General features: G+C 38.3%; 2 long non-coding RNA genes across 9 annotated transcripts in view; one reads left to right on the top strand and one right to left on the bottom strand.

The window, feature by feature from the left end:
• The window catches only part of LOC123384639, a 491,342-nt gene extending 489,608 nt beyond the window's left edge, over positions 1 to 1,734 (bottom strand). Inside the window, exon 1 of one of the 5 annotated variants that reach the window (XR_006596050.1) lies at positions 1,415 to 1,734. This is a non-coding gene — a long non-coding RNA (uncharacterized LOC123384639). The remainder of the gene's footprint in view (positions 1 to 1,414) is intronic. The other 4 variants (XR_006596057.1, XR_006596068.1, XR_006596053.1 and 1 more) reach the window with 4 other exon arrangements.
• LOC101093984 overlaps positions 1 to 15,223 on the top strand; it is a 364,880-nt gene that overhangs the window by 22,673 nt on the left and 326,984 nt on the right. The window lies entirely within an intron of this gene.

Raw genomic sequence — 15,223 nt, 5'->3', positions numbered from 1 at the left:
TTAATAAGGGCATAAGTTAGTAACGATACAAGACTGGGGCCACCAAGATGCATCCACTTGACCTAAGTGGCTCACTGATTACTGTCACCTGAAAGGAATCAGTTTTACTGGTTGGCATTTTGCATATGAAAGACTTTATTCCATGGAGAACCCAACTCCTCGAGCACCCCAAAATGCAGTACCTGAAAGGGGGAAGGGTTGTTTGTTTTTTTATATTTATTTTTGAGAGCGTGAAAGCAGGGCAGGAGCAGAGAGAGAGGGGGTACAGAGGAGCCTAAGTGGGTTCTGTGCCGACAGGCTGACAGCAGCGAGCCTGACACAGGACTCAAATTCACCAACAGAGCTGGTGAGACCATGACCTGAGCCCAAGTGGAAGGCTCAACCGACTCAGCCACCCAGTGCCCCAGGGTTGCAATTCATTTTAAAGAGGAAGAGCCAGCTGTCATCTGGTATCTTAAGTATTGTGAATCACTTGTTTACAGAGTTGCTAGAATCAAGATTTTAGAACTAATCCTCCAATACCATTCACTAGTTTGCACATTAGAAGAATCCAAGATCCTAGGCAAAATGCCCTAAAATGTAACACTCGGTTGGCACAATGTACCAACTTCTCTCCTAAAGTCCTGTTAGTGTTAAAAAAAAAAAAAAGTCAAGAATTTCTACCTATTCTATAAAACATTTTTAAAGATTTTTTTTTTAGTATTTTTGAGAGAGAGAGACACAGAGACAGTATGAGCGGCAGAGGGACAAAGAGAGAGGGAGACACATAATCTGAAGCAGGCTTCAGGCTCTGAGCTGTCAGTACATTGAACTCACCAACTGGGAGATTATGACCTGAGCCGAAGTCGGACGGTTAACCGACTGAGCCACCCAGGCGCCCCTATAAAACATTTCTTAACCAAAGCGCAACTAATACATCTATTTTCTGCCAAGTTCCTGTCCCTGGAACTCGCATTACAAACTTCTCATCTTCCCAAGTTAGAAGAATCTGGGAAAGGAGCTGCACTCCTGAATCCTATCAATCTAGAGATCAAGGTGGGCAACAGCAGTACTCCTACTGGGAAGCCAAAGTTTATAGCTCAGACAGGGCAAAAACTCTATGAATCCCAGATATCGTCACGCTTATCACAAATAATGCTACAGACGTATGCGGGAGCCGGGCACACATTGTGTGCAAAGACCCGAAGCTGGGAGTAACTTCAGCACAAACCTGGCCTACAGGGCAATTCACTAGCGGGAAAGGAACCTAAAGCACGTACACCACAGAGGCGGCTTTCAGAGGTCGTAAAAGTCCACTCTTTGCGGCGGGAGCCCAGACCCATACATCCCCACACGGCCTCCCACGCTTTCCGCACCAGAGCCCGGCCCGCGTTCCCCACCCTGCCTAGGTCTGGAGGGGGTCGTTAGCACCTACCCTTAGGCCTCTGCGCTGGGTCTTGGAGAGGACAGGTTCAACGCTACCGCCTTCTCTGAACCATAGTCAGGGCTGTGGCTGCCGGACCTTCACCTGCTCAGCCGGCCGCACCTCGAGGGGAGCGTTTCCCTCCTTCCCTCACGCCGCCAATTAATAGACTCCTGGGCTCTGGGGAGGGGCTCCCGATATGCCTTGCGCCATGCCCTGCCCCCGCCCAAGGGCTGCACGTGGAGGTCGTGGCACGGGAGGCACACGAGGTCTTTGTCTCCTGGCAGCCAGGTAATTGAGGCCAGCTGGGGCTAAGGGCAGGTGCCAGGTGCCTCGGCCGGACACCCTTACAGCAAGTAGCCAGGTGGCAGTACTTCGTGAGGCCCGCCCCCATCCAGCATGCATCGCGGTGTGACTAGCAGCACGCAAGCTCAGGGGTAAGTGCTTAGCCAACTCAGACTCAAACATAATAAACCCAGGGTCTGGCCAAACCAACCATCATTAAATGGGGACTGATTAAACTCCTTAACCTTTCTGTGCCTCGATATCCTACCCCGGGTGACGTGGAGGTAATATTAGTTCCCACTTCATGAGTCTTTTGTGAGAATTACACAAACTAACCAGCATTTAGTCACTGGGTCTGGATCATGAGTGCTTAAATGAGGTCATGGTAATAAAGGTTCCTAGTTTGTCACATTTCCTCCCTGCAAGGAACAAATAAATCCTGATCTGGCCTATCAGAGCAACGTCATATTTTTTAATTAATATACTTTGTTTTTAAAGCAATTTTAGTTTTACAAAATAATCAGAAAGGACAGAGTGGCCATAAGCCACCTCTCATCCCTGCCCTGCTCACAGATTCCCTTATTATTAATATGTTGTGTTTCTGTGGTACACTTACTATAATGATGAACTATTATTGATACATTCTTATTAACTAAAACGCATACTTTATATGAAAGATTCACACTTAAGTCTTGTATAGATTTATGAGTCTTGACAAATGGGTAATATCATATATCCAACATTACAGTATTATACAGAAAACTCCGCCTGTCCTAAAATGTCTTATGTATTCATCCCTCCCTTCCTCAACCCAAACCCTGGTAACACTGATTTTTTTGTTTGTTTGTTCTGTTTTCTCTATAGTTTTGATTTTCCCGGAAGGTCATGCACTTAGAGTCATACAGTATATAGCCTTTAAGATTGTATTCTTTCACTTAATGATACTCATTTAAAGTTTCTCCATGTCTTTTAATAGCTTAATACCTCCTTTATTTTTAGCACTGAATAATATTCTAATGCATAGATGTACCACAATTTATCCATTCACCTTCTAAAGAACATTTTGAGTACTACCAAATTTTAGTACTTATGAATATGTGTGTAGGTTTTATATGGCCATAAATTTTCAACTCCTATGGGTAAAAACACAATTGCTGGGTCACATAGTAAGGTTATGTTTTGCTTTCTAAGAAGCTATGAGACTATCTTCCAAAATGACTGCTCCATTGTGCATCTCTACCAGCAGTGAATGAGAATTCCTGTGGCTCCACACTGTCACCAGCAGTTTGTGTTGTCAGTATTCTGTATTTTAACCATTCTAATAGCTATGTAATGGTATTAAATTGTTCAATTCCCCATTCCTTAATGGCGTAAATGTTGAATATCTTTTTTTTTTCTATTCGTGTATCTTCTTTGGCATGATGTTTGCTTTGATCTTTTGCCCTTTTGGGGGGGGGGCTATTTGTGTTCTTATTGAGTCTTAAAGGTTCTTTATACGTTATGGATACAAGTCCTCCATCAGATGTGTGTTTTCAAATATTTTCTCTCAGTATATGGCTTGTCTTTCTGTTCTCCTTCACAGAGCAGAAGCTTTTCATTTTAACAAAGTCAAACTTTTTTTTTCCCCATGGAAGTGCATTTGATATTGATATTGTATGTACCTAGGTTTTCAAAACTTAAAGCATCTAGGTTTTCTCCTATGCTATCTCTGGGCACTTTTTAAATTTTGCATTTAAAATTTATGTCTGTAATCCAGTTTGAGTAATTTTTCTTGAAAGGTGTATTATCCATGTCTACATTCATTGTTCTGCATGTAGATGTACAGTTGTTACATCATCATTGAAAGACTATCTTTTTTCTATTGAATTGCCATTGCTTCTTAGTCAAAGATCAGTTGATAATATTTGTGTGGGTGTAATTATGGGCTCCCTATTCTATTCCATTGGTCTATTTGTCTAATACCACACTATCTTGATTAATATAGCTTTATGATAAGTCTTGAATTCCTGTGAGGATGCCAGGGACCAGATAAAGCAGCACTCTGTAGAGCATAATGAAGAGTTGAAATTATACTTTAAACAAGAAGAAAAGCCACTTACGAGGTTTCAGTGGAGACTAGCATGATCTGATTTAATTATTTATGTGCTTACTTACCATTTTTTTAAGATTTCCCTGAATGTTTGGAGAATGGGTAGATGGAGCCGAGAATATAGAATCAGGGAAACTGGTTAGAAGGCTTTGAAGCAAGTTAAAACTCTTAGAAGAGTCAGATGTCAGATTAGCCCGACATAAATATCTCCTTTCAAATTTCTTCCTGATTCAATAAGCATGTAGTCTGAACTGAAAATAGAATCTGTGCAGAAAAGATCTGTTCATAAATTCAAGAAACCAAAGGTAAAATCTGGCAGACTCTGATAGTGTAATATTAAGAGGGAGATGTCAGGCTTAGATCATCTCTAATAGCCTGTGGTTTAACTGACCGTGTGCTCCCTTCTTTGGTGCGTTTTACAAGGTGCTTAAGCTTAAAGAAATGATCTGAGGTTAGTTGAGGAAGATGAGGATAATTAAATGGCCATTTTGTTCAGGTGTATCTTGAAAGATATTTACTGCTCTTTGAATCAAATGTCTATTAGTTTCTTACTTGAATGTTTCATAGGCCCAGTAGCAGTAGCTGCCCATCTAGAAAGTTGAGTCTGCAACATGATTTCCTAAATTGAAAGCTAAATTACCCACCTCATGTGTTAGGACATGAGGACAGGTTCTTTATCTACCCTTTACCTACTGCCTGCTCCTACTCTTCCTCTACAGTATTTTTACCAAAGGTTAAAATCACACAACAAGTTGAGTAAAACATGAGGCTGAAAATAAATCTGAGCAGTATTTGCAAAAAGGACAATAAGCAATAGACGAGTGCTTGAGGATGCAGGCTTGGAAACAGTAGTGTTTGTATTTGAATATCGGCTCTACCAACTGGCCGTTGACCTGGCCACTTTTATTTTCATATATCTTCTTACATATTAGTTTCTTCATGTGTAAAATGGAGATAAAACTAGTAACTTCATCCTAATGGTTTGAGAATTGAAGCCTGCCTACAAATCTCAGCCTTCTTTATGCCCAGGAAGAACAGGAAACTGATTATGGGTAAGCTCTAGAAGTCTTTTCCGTAGCAAATGACGCAGAGGTAGCTTTAGACAGACAGGAGTCAACAACCATACTAAAAACAATAGGGATTAATATCTTTCAAGATTCTTCCTTAGGAGAGGATGGATGCAACATGTGGTATGCATGATGCAATCTACATCCTACTAAGTAATGACTTACATGCAGATGTTCTAGAGTTGTTGGAATCATCAAGACTCTGTTGATTTTTAAGTCTAACCCATCTGGCTACTATTTACCCCATCCCCATACAACTGCTACCCAGAATCTTCAGACCCCTTTAGCTGAATTTAACAGAAGATAGGCAAAGAGAAGGAGACCATGCCATATGGATTTCAAAAGGCTTTCATCCTTCAGGCTTAATATAAGTAGGAGCTGACACATTAATCACTCAACAACCGGATGGCATTGAGCCAGGAAATTACATTTCCTGGAGTATTTTGTGGAAGTGATGAAAGTAGTAAGCATTACTTTGGTTTCCTGGGCTCTTCAGGCCTAACCAGAGTAACTGAAATCCAAGTCTTTTCATAGTATTAGTCTAATATTTTGTTGAGCTGGCTAGAGAGCAGTATTTGGCCTCAGTTGGAACTTTGTATGGAAGCCTGGAGACAAAAGAAGCAGTCCTTGAATCTCACTTGCTTACAGCTCCCTACTCTCGGAATGATGAAGTGTGTGTTGGGAGGTAAGGGTACCTTTGTCTATAGTTTTTTGCTAAAGGCTAAGGATGGGGAGAAGTTATTAAAGCAAAATCTGGGGCACCTGGGTGGCTCAGTTGGTTAAGCGTCTGATTTTGGTTCAGGTCATGATCTCACAGTTCATGAGTTCAAGCCCCACTTCGGGTTCTGTGTGGACAGCTCAGAGCCTAGAGCCTGCTCAGATTCTGTGTATCCCTCTCTCCCTGCCCCTCCCCTACTCATGCTCTTTTTCTCTGTGTCTCTCAAAAAATAAATAAACATTAAAATATTTTTAAAAGAAAGCCAAATCCACAAAGCATTCTTCCTGCATATGGGTGGAAGAAACATTATATAGACTATAAAGTACTACTGGTATTTCTGGAGGAATTCTACAAATATCTCCCCATGAAGATATGATTGTTTTGGGAATGATAACTATGACACAACAAAAACTATTGGATAGTGGTAATACATCCAAATTCTAGATGCCTTTCTCATCCATGTTCAATACATGTATCAGTTTTCTAGGACTGTCATAATAAAATACCACAGCTGGAGTGGCTTGCGTTTATTTTCTCACAGTTCTGGAGTCTGGAAGTCTAAGATCAAGGTGTGGGTTTCTCCTGAGATCTCTCTCCCTGGCTTGCAGACCAGCTGCCTTCTCACTGGATCCTTAAATGGACTTTACTCTGTGTGTGCACACCCTCTATATTTTTTCCTCTTCTGATAAGGACACCAATCATAATGGATCAGGGCCTCACCATTATAATCTCATTTAACCTTAATTACCTCGTTAAAGCCCTATCACCAAATATGGTTACATTCTATGGTACTGGGGATTAGGTCTTCAACATTTGAATTTTGGTGAGACACAATTCAGCCCATTACAATACCTAAAGAACATGTCAGCTTGATATGGTGCACCTGTCTTTGCACTGGCCAAGGAAGATAATGCCATCAACCATCCATGTGACAGTGAGTAACAGTGAGACTTATCCCTAGAAAATAGCTTTTGTTGCAATGGTATGAAGACTGAAGACTAAGTATGTAGTGACTTCAACTTTTAAGAGTAATGGCAGCCTAGAGTTTAGAGTACTTGAAACACTAAGGTGGGTGTTCCTGAGAAGCGTCACCTAGATTGATAACTTAGAGAAGTATAGGTACATTTAAGTAAATCTTAACTGTACTTCTTAATCTTCTCTTGGCTCTCCTCAGAAATTTCTGAGTCTTGTCAGTATCTCTGGTTTTATTCCAGAAATCTTAAAGCATGTTTCTGTCCAACTTGAATAAAGATCCAGAGGAACTTTATACTATCTATATTCAAAATGAAATAGCAACACTAAATGACAGTAAGAATAGTTCTCAGACTTTGCTGCTTGCCCTGAGTATTCTAAGAAAGACACATATTTACCAAGTCACGACAATAATAGATAGTGTTTGTTAAGCAACTATTTTGTGTTTTTTTTTTCAAGATCTTTACAAGTGTTATTTTGTCTTTACAACAGCACTGTGCTTTAGATTGTATTGTTATATTCATGTTGTGATGAGAGAATTGTGTAGGAGAGAGATTTTAAAACTTGCCCCAGTGTAAAGAGCTTAGCAAGAGATAGGGTTGTAATTATGACTTAATCAGATTTAACCAATCTTTGTGCCTCCTTCCTGGTTATAAAAGACATATTTATATTATGAAAGTTATTCTCTTTTAAATGGTAATTACATGAAAGAGATTATCAAAAAGAAGCAATGGAAGGAACTTGCCCTAAACACCTCTGAATGTTTAGTGTTGGGTCTTTAAGAAATTGAAAATACATATAAATGCATACTCATGAAAAAAGCTTAACATTTGCCACTCTGAATGTTTGGGATGAAATCTGCTTTGAAAGCTGGGGAAAAAAGGCAAAGATCTTAAACCAAAGAAATACTGAGGAAATATCACTATCAAATATCAGGAACACTGCTATGTTTGTATCTCCCGCTAGACCCCTCTTGTTCTATGGTTACTACTTTAACCTAAACCACCTTTTTCCCCAGCACCCTTGTAATGTCAATCGATACAGCTTCCCCTGGTACCAAATTCTAACATAACTGATTTCACAACTCCATTTTTTATTTAATCTTTCAAGTGATTGGCATAACAATTGTAGCACAGACTGATTTATATTAAAATGAATGTTCAGAGCTCATTTTAAATAAGTCTTCCATTTCTTAAAAAAAAAATGAAAACAAACCAAATGAGGAGATGTACAAGATAATATGGTGAAAGTGTGCACTCATCCACACATGACCTCATCTTCAAAGCAAACTCCCCTGAGTTACTTTCTTTTCTGTACCTGGATTGACTTCATGACCATTAATGACTAAATCATATTGAAAAGGAGACAATGCAATTAATGTAAGGCACCCGAATGCTATAAAAATCATCAAAAACTGGAATTTGTGCTGACATACGTGCTATTCCTATAGTAAAAAAATATTTTTTTATATTTTATTTTTTAATGTTTATTTTTATTTTTGAGAGAGAGAGAGAGACAGAGAAAGAGGGAGACTCAGAATCTGAAGCAGGCTCCAGGCTCTGAGCTGTCAGCACAGAGCCTGACGCAGGGCTCAAACCCACGAACCATGAGATCATGACCTGAGCTGAAGTTGGATGCTTAACCGACTGAGCCACCCAGACACCCCAAGTTTTTTTTTTTAATTAAAAACATTAAAAAACGCATCCTGTTAAGTGATATGTAATATTTATTTTTTTAAAAAAATTTAACGTTTATTTTTGAGAGAGACAGAGACAGAGTATGAGTGGTGGAGGAGCAGAGAGAGAGGGAGACACAGAATCCGAAGCAGGCTCCAGGCTCTGAGCTGTCAATACAGAACCAGATACGGGGCTGGAACCCATGAACTGTCAGATCATGACCTGAGCTGAAGTCTGATGCTTAACCAACTGAGCCACCCAAGTGCCCTGTATTATTTATTTTTATTTCTGTTTTCAGCAAACTCATATGAGTTTTTTTAAAGAAAAACTGTACCACACATGCTAGAATAGAAAACATAAGTTAAACACTAGGCTAAGAACCCAAAGAGAAACTCGTAGGAGCCATGAGCACATATAACAGCTAGCTAGCGTGTTATTTTAGAACTCAAAAAGACTTTGAGGTCCTTTACGTGGATGTCCTTTAGTGCTATTTCCTGTTGTTTCGATTTTTATTGTGAACTCTTACCTGATTGATCCAGGTATAGAAAACAAACCTGAGTAACCTGGCTTGTTATGTACAAGTTGAACTGGCATGACAGCACTGGGGCTGGTTTCTTTTAAATACTTTTAGAAATGCTAAGTAACATTGTAATGTTTTGCCAGTTAATGCATTGTGATCTGCTCGCATTCCATAGTCTGTTGCATTGTAATTCCATCACATATATAATAAGGTGACTGACACATGTGATTCCTAACACCTTTGTCACTAACATCCATCCTCCAATCTTACTAGAATTCAGATGTGTCATTCTTCATGAGACAGCTTTCTGTAAATAATACAGGGTAAACACAACCCACTGGATACAAACAATATAACATTACTATTATAATTTCATATTTACATAATATTTTCTTTGTATATATGGATTTTGATCAATCTTTTGTTTTTATTTTTTCCATGACTGGCCTCTCTTCCCTTCCTGAGCTCTCCCCTGTGTTAAAAAGCTGACACTCTTTCCCTTGGTAAACTTTATGTTGTGCTATATAACATGGTGTGGAAGTACTATAATCTATTCAGTCCTTTATTTATTTATTTTTTGGCTTTCATCTTTACTTACTATTCTCTACTATGATCATGTGTTCATTAAATATCTTTGATAAAAGTCTATATCTATTTGTACTTAATTTCAGGACTTGAGACTTTACCTTACTTCCAAGCTACCCCAAACCCAAAAAACTTTATTATTGACCCTTGACAGAAAAATTTTGCTAACTCTTGCTCAGGATCTCATAGTTGGATTTTAACAGAGACCACTTTTCTTCTTCTGTTCTTAAAGTGAAATTTGAGGTAAAATCATGTTTTTAAGCTCCAGAATAGCTTTTTTGGAGGGTGGGGAGGGGTTCTTATTATTTTTTGCAATCAGTTATTGCTGGTGTGTGGTATGTGTGTGTGTGTGTGTGTGTGTGAGAGAGACAGAGAGAGAGAGAGAGAGAGAGAGAGAGTTTTTGAGTTTGGTTTTAGATTTTAATACTGCTCACTGGTCTCCTATTTACTCTTCCTAATTTTTGTCTTGTTTTGTTTTCACTCAGTTCTCGTTAAACCGTTTAGTTCCACTAAGTCTGTGTTCTGGTTATTCTGCCTGATTATCCTCTTTGGCTATTGGGCCTCCTCTGGAGGGCTGTTATTTCTCTTCTGGGCTTCAAGAAACTCAGGTTTGTTTGTGATAGTGCCCTCTCACTGTAGAAACCCTGCAAGTACAAAGACAATGGAGTCTGGCTCTTTAGGCTTGCATCACAGGACAGGCTGTCAGCACTCTGCTGGCAAGGAAACCTTGCTCTTCTCCAAGATCCCCGTATTCTCACAGTGGCAAAGCAGGAAATGTCTGAGCCTTCAAGCGCAACTACCATTTATACTTTCTTTTTTAAATGAGATGTTAAGGTGAAGGAATAGTAACACATATTCCTTCACTTCAGCCAAGGGAGCCAAGGGTCAAACTCTTTGTCAGATGCTCTGTCCTCCAGCCCATTTCCAGCACCTTGAAGATATTCTCTAACAGTTTTATCCATGCCTCAGCTGCTCCCAACTGCCCAAAGATCACAGCATTTGTTGTATGATAAAAGGGAAGTACCATAGAATTGGGATCAAAGGAAAATGGAACCAAGTTCTAGAATCCCTATGCACATGTCAAAAGCTTTTAAGTATATTGTTTCAATTTAATCTCTACAATATTATTTTAGAAAGAAATGCCAGGATTTCTATAACAAATACAGAGAAGTTGAGGCTAGAAAATCCAGCACTTTCCCTAGATATTAATGACGATAAAGATAACCCAAGTTCCCTAACAATGTATTTTCCACTATGTAACTTCAGACCAAGAGAGATCATTTAGTTTCAGATAATCCTCTACTTCTGTAAAAATGCCAGAATTCGTTTTCAGAGATTTATTTTAGTCATTTTTCTTTCTTTTTTTTTTTTTAATTTTTTTTTCAACGTTTATTTATTTTTGAGACAGAGAGAGACAGAGCATGAACGGGCAAGGGGCAGAGAGAGAGGGAGACACAGAATCGGAAACAGGCTCCAGGCTCTGAGCCATCAGCCCAGAGCCCGACGCGGGGCTCGAACTCACGGACCGCGAGATCGTGACCTGGCTGAAGTCGGACGCTTAACCGACTGCGCCACCCAGGCGCCCCTAGTCATTTTTCTTTCTGAAGAAGAGCCTGTTTAAACATCATGCCAATTAATATATTAGTTTTGTCATGGATAAGAAAGAAGTGAGGAATTACATTTGACATAAAGAATGCAATATGTCGGAAATGGAAATGATGCATTTTGTTGGTCTAAATGCTTAATTAAGAGAATCAGTTTACCAAGCTCCACTGTTAAGAGCAGAATAGAATTCATTTCCAACTTATTCTATCTGCAAACAACTATTTTACCTAGGGAAGGTGAAGTATGGGATAGAGGGTCTTCTACCCTAAGGAGAGAATTCAGTGGAAGAAAATGTCACAATTCTTTTTAAGACAGCCACCTCCCCTCTGCTATCATGCACAATATACATTTCATTTTATGGTAACAGACTTTTAAGCCCTAATAACTTATGTATCAAAGTGTAAGCCCAAAATATTATAAGACTGCCTTTATAGGAATTAGATCCATTTTAGAACCAAATACCTAAAGATGGAGAGAGTGAGAAAAAGATCCCATGTAATACATTTGTCATTTTTATGCTCTAGTTCAAAGCTAGATGATTTTCTCTATCGCCATCAATTATCTTTCAAAGGCTGTCAAATATGTTCTCTTTTCCTTCTTGTGCAGCTAGAAAATAGAAATAAGAAATGTGATTTTTAAAGGTAGATAAGTTATCAAAGCAGAAATGCCTTTGAATTAGATCATTCTTCCATAGCATAATGAATTTGAAATCTCCGGTAGAGTTTTCTAAGGAGCATTTAGCAATACTCAGGGAACGTCAAACATTGGGTATCAGTGAGGCTTTTGCTGTAGTCCACACTTTATATGGCAGCCTTAGCAGTAACTGAGAGGGGGGAAGGCCAGTGTCTGATTACACAGTGAGGAAGGATTTCTGACTGGACAGTAGGTGAGCACCTCTAGTGGCTGTTCTTTCACATTTATCAAAAGCAACATCGTTTTTTCAGGCATAGTTGGAGGCAGGACTGGATAAGGCTTTGAGAATCACAGAAGTAATAGCTGTATACTTTAGATACTTTTCTGTGCAGGTTGTATATCCAGAGCATCAACTCCTTGGTAAGTGATTCTACGTAAAGAGATTTTACAAAATGTACAAAGGATAGAGAGGACCCTTCAACCTTTAATGAATAGAAAACACATTTCCTAATGCAGAGAATCAAGCCATGGGAATGATTTTTATCTATTATGCATGTCACATATTGTTCCCAAAACGATTTAAGATATCTTACAAGGAAGCATAAAATGAAAAGATAAAAGTGCCATTAAACACACACACACACACACACACACACACACACACACACACACACACACACACAAATGATGTAGGAACAAAGTAGAATAAGAAAATGTCATCGTAACCCACAAGTCTACTATAGATAAACCACAAAAATAGATCTGAATTACAAATTAGAAAGCTTGTAAGGTATAAAATTTACAATGGCCATGAGATTCAAACAAAACAATTGCTGAGGAGAAGTGCACTATACTTCATACTTAAATCAGATAATAGTTTCTCTTGGGGGTCCTCATGAAAAGGACACTGAAATGCAGATGAAACAGGTGTACCCAGAATGTCACATTCTGCTCTTAAGAGCTGAGAATTTCTTTGTTACTTGTTTCTTAATCCTTTTGAGGTAAAAAGCACTGTTATGTAATTCATCCCATTTTCTATGTAAAAAATTCCTACAGATTATCTTTATAGGAAAATATCTGTGTCTGTAGTTAAATATGTAGCTATATAGTTAAAGAGATATTTTTAAACCCAGATTTAAAATTAATGTCATATTTAAAAAGCAAGAGGCACATATTACAGTAAGATTTAATGTTATTAAATTCCATAATCAGATTTTTTTCTGTAAGAATTTACCTTTAAATTCAGCCTCTTTTTGGCCAAGACACCCCTTTAGTACCAGCCTGTAAGTTACACTTCTTTAATATCTCCCCACTTCTTCCTCATTCCACATAGGCATCACTACTGCCACCATTCAGGTCCCCATGTCTCATGTGGGCCATTCCTCCAAATGCTTCTTACGTTCTAGCTTTGCTATGCCTTGTTTCTCTGTAAGCCAGCCTCCTTTCCGCTTCCTGGCTGATTTCTCTAAATTGCTAATATGTTTATGGCCCTCCTGTGTTCAATATTTCAATTGTTCCTATAATGATTTACTTGACACTTTATAACATGTTCTTTTTTTTTCCTGTCCAGGAGTGTTTGGGACATTAACTCCGAACACTCATTTTACTTTTTTCCAGCAGCCGTCCTGAGCCACGTGTACTTCCCAAAATTTGGCAATTTTTTTTTTTCGCACGTTCTCTCTTTCTGTCTTTGCACATCCTGTTGTCACTGTTTTAAGTGTCTTTCTTCACCTTAATTTCAGTATGATTGTCACCTCTTCTGGAATCACTTCCCTGGTGCCAACAATGTGGGTTGGCTTATGTTCAGACATGTTCTCTTAGTCCTCTTTGTTTTTCATCTCTATTATAACCCTTACCACTATTCAGGTACCTTTACTTCTCACTCTCCCATGAGACCATGAGCTTTCTAAGGATGGCAAGCATGACTTTTTAGTCCTCTTATTCAACTTCTGATAGACTTACTTGTATTTGCTAATAATAAAATCAATTTTGATGTCTGTAGTTCTTCCCATGGGGTAGCCTGTGTTATAAAGCTTAGCACATATTTAATTCTTTCAATAACTGTTTAAGGTAGATAGTAATGTTATCTCTAGTTGACAGATAATAAAAGGAAAGATTGAGAGTGTAATCAGCTTTTCAAAGGCCACCTAACTAGTGCATCTAGTACAGAAGAACTAGAACAAAAAGAAAAGGCTAACCAACTTCACTACTTACTTTTTGTTAAAAATTCTATATGAAAAAAAATACCATACTGATGCTCAAACCAAAATCTGAAAGTGGGATACGTTTTAGTACAGAAGGATTAAACATTTAATTACCAAAACCTTATACAGACCTGTACAAGGGAGATGAAATTGAATGACAGAAAAAAAAATGAACCTCAAAAATATCCAAGGCAAATAAGAATGATATGAAAAATAAGATTGTGTCAATAATGTGTTGCTAACTTTCACCTAATACAGGCAATTTTCACTTTGCACAGTAGTACCTCAAGGTAAAAATGACCACGTAAGCTGGAATTGTGCAAAGCAATCATAGTCAATGGGAAAGATTACAATTGTTTAATGATCTTCATTTTGTCAGAACATTGAAAACTATTACTGTAGGTTATAAATGTACAGTAAAATCAAATTAGTAAAATTAACACTTACCAAGTACATTGCAATTTAAAATACTGAAAGCTTGAGAATCACAGTTTTATGTCTTTAAAAAAAGTCTATGAGGACAGTTTGGACTAATGGTATAGAGTGAGCTTATTTTCTATGTCTTGGCAAATTGTCATTCTCCTTTCAAATTTGGGATCAGCTTCCAACATTTCATCCTTGTTGCTTTCCATGTTGGAAAATGCCTCTGAGAGTTCCTTTAACATGAAATATTTGACAGTGTTACTTCCTCTGCGAATGCTTCATCTTTGTTGTCACAACTGTTTTGTTCATATGTATTCATACATACTTCTTTTCACTTCACTTACCTTCTCATTCTAATTTCACTTGGTTTTATTTCTTTCCTTTTGTTTCTGCACCTTCATCTTTGTTGCTCAATTCTCCTTTTAATTATACAATTTTATAAAATGTTGCATGGGTTCCTTTCCGTGAGACAAGGAGGAGGCCCAACTAAATGTTTTGCTGCCTGTGTGTGAACCAGAGAAAAGACAAAGACGTGCAGCGACCTGTTACTGACAGACTTTGCTAACTTGCATGGTTCTGATATGCAGTAGCAGAACCATGCAAAATGAGAACTCTTCTGCTTACTACACTACATCTCATGCACTCCATTCAATAAATATCAATACAATAATCACAAGCAGGCACTGTTACAATCCTAATTCTATACATGAGGAAGGTGTAGCAAAGAGCTGTAAAGTCGGTTGTCCATGGTCACACAATTATCGTAGTTAGGATTCAAATCCAGGATCTTTCTTTTGGAGGCTAAGCTCTTAGAACACCCTATTACTCCTGCCATTCTAAATGAATGAATGAAATAATAAATACACTGAATACAGAAAGTTTCCTGTCCTTTGTGATTTTTTCATTAGAATACTATTAATTAATTCTCTGTATAGAGATGAATTGGTTTTAGAACCTCATTACCTGATAATGCTAGACACAAATGAATAAATGCATACATACCCTTTTTTTTCAGAATAGATAAAATATATCAAACAAAACACT

Source organism: Felis catus, chromosome A1 (assembly GCF_018350175.1).
Source record: "Felis catus isolate Fca126 chromosome A1, F.catus_Fca126_mat1.0, whole genome shotgun sequence".
Lineage (NCBI taxonomy): Eukaryota > Metazoa > Chordata > Mammalia > Carnivora > Felidae > Felis > Felis catus.
The sequence above is the reverse complement of the archived record's forward strand: the minus strand, read 5'-3'. Positions and strand labels throughout refer to the sequence as shown.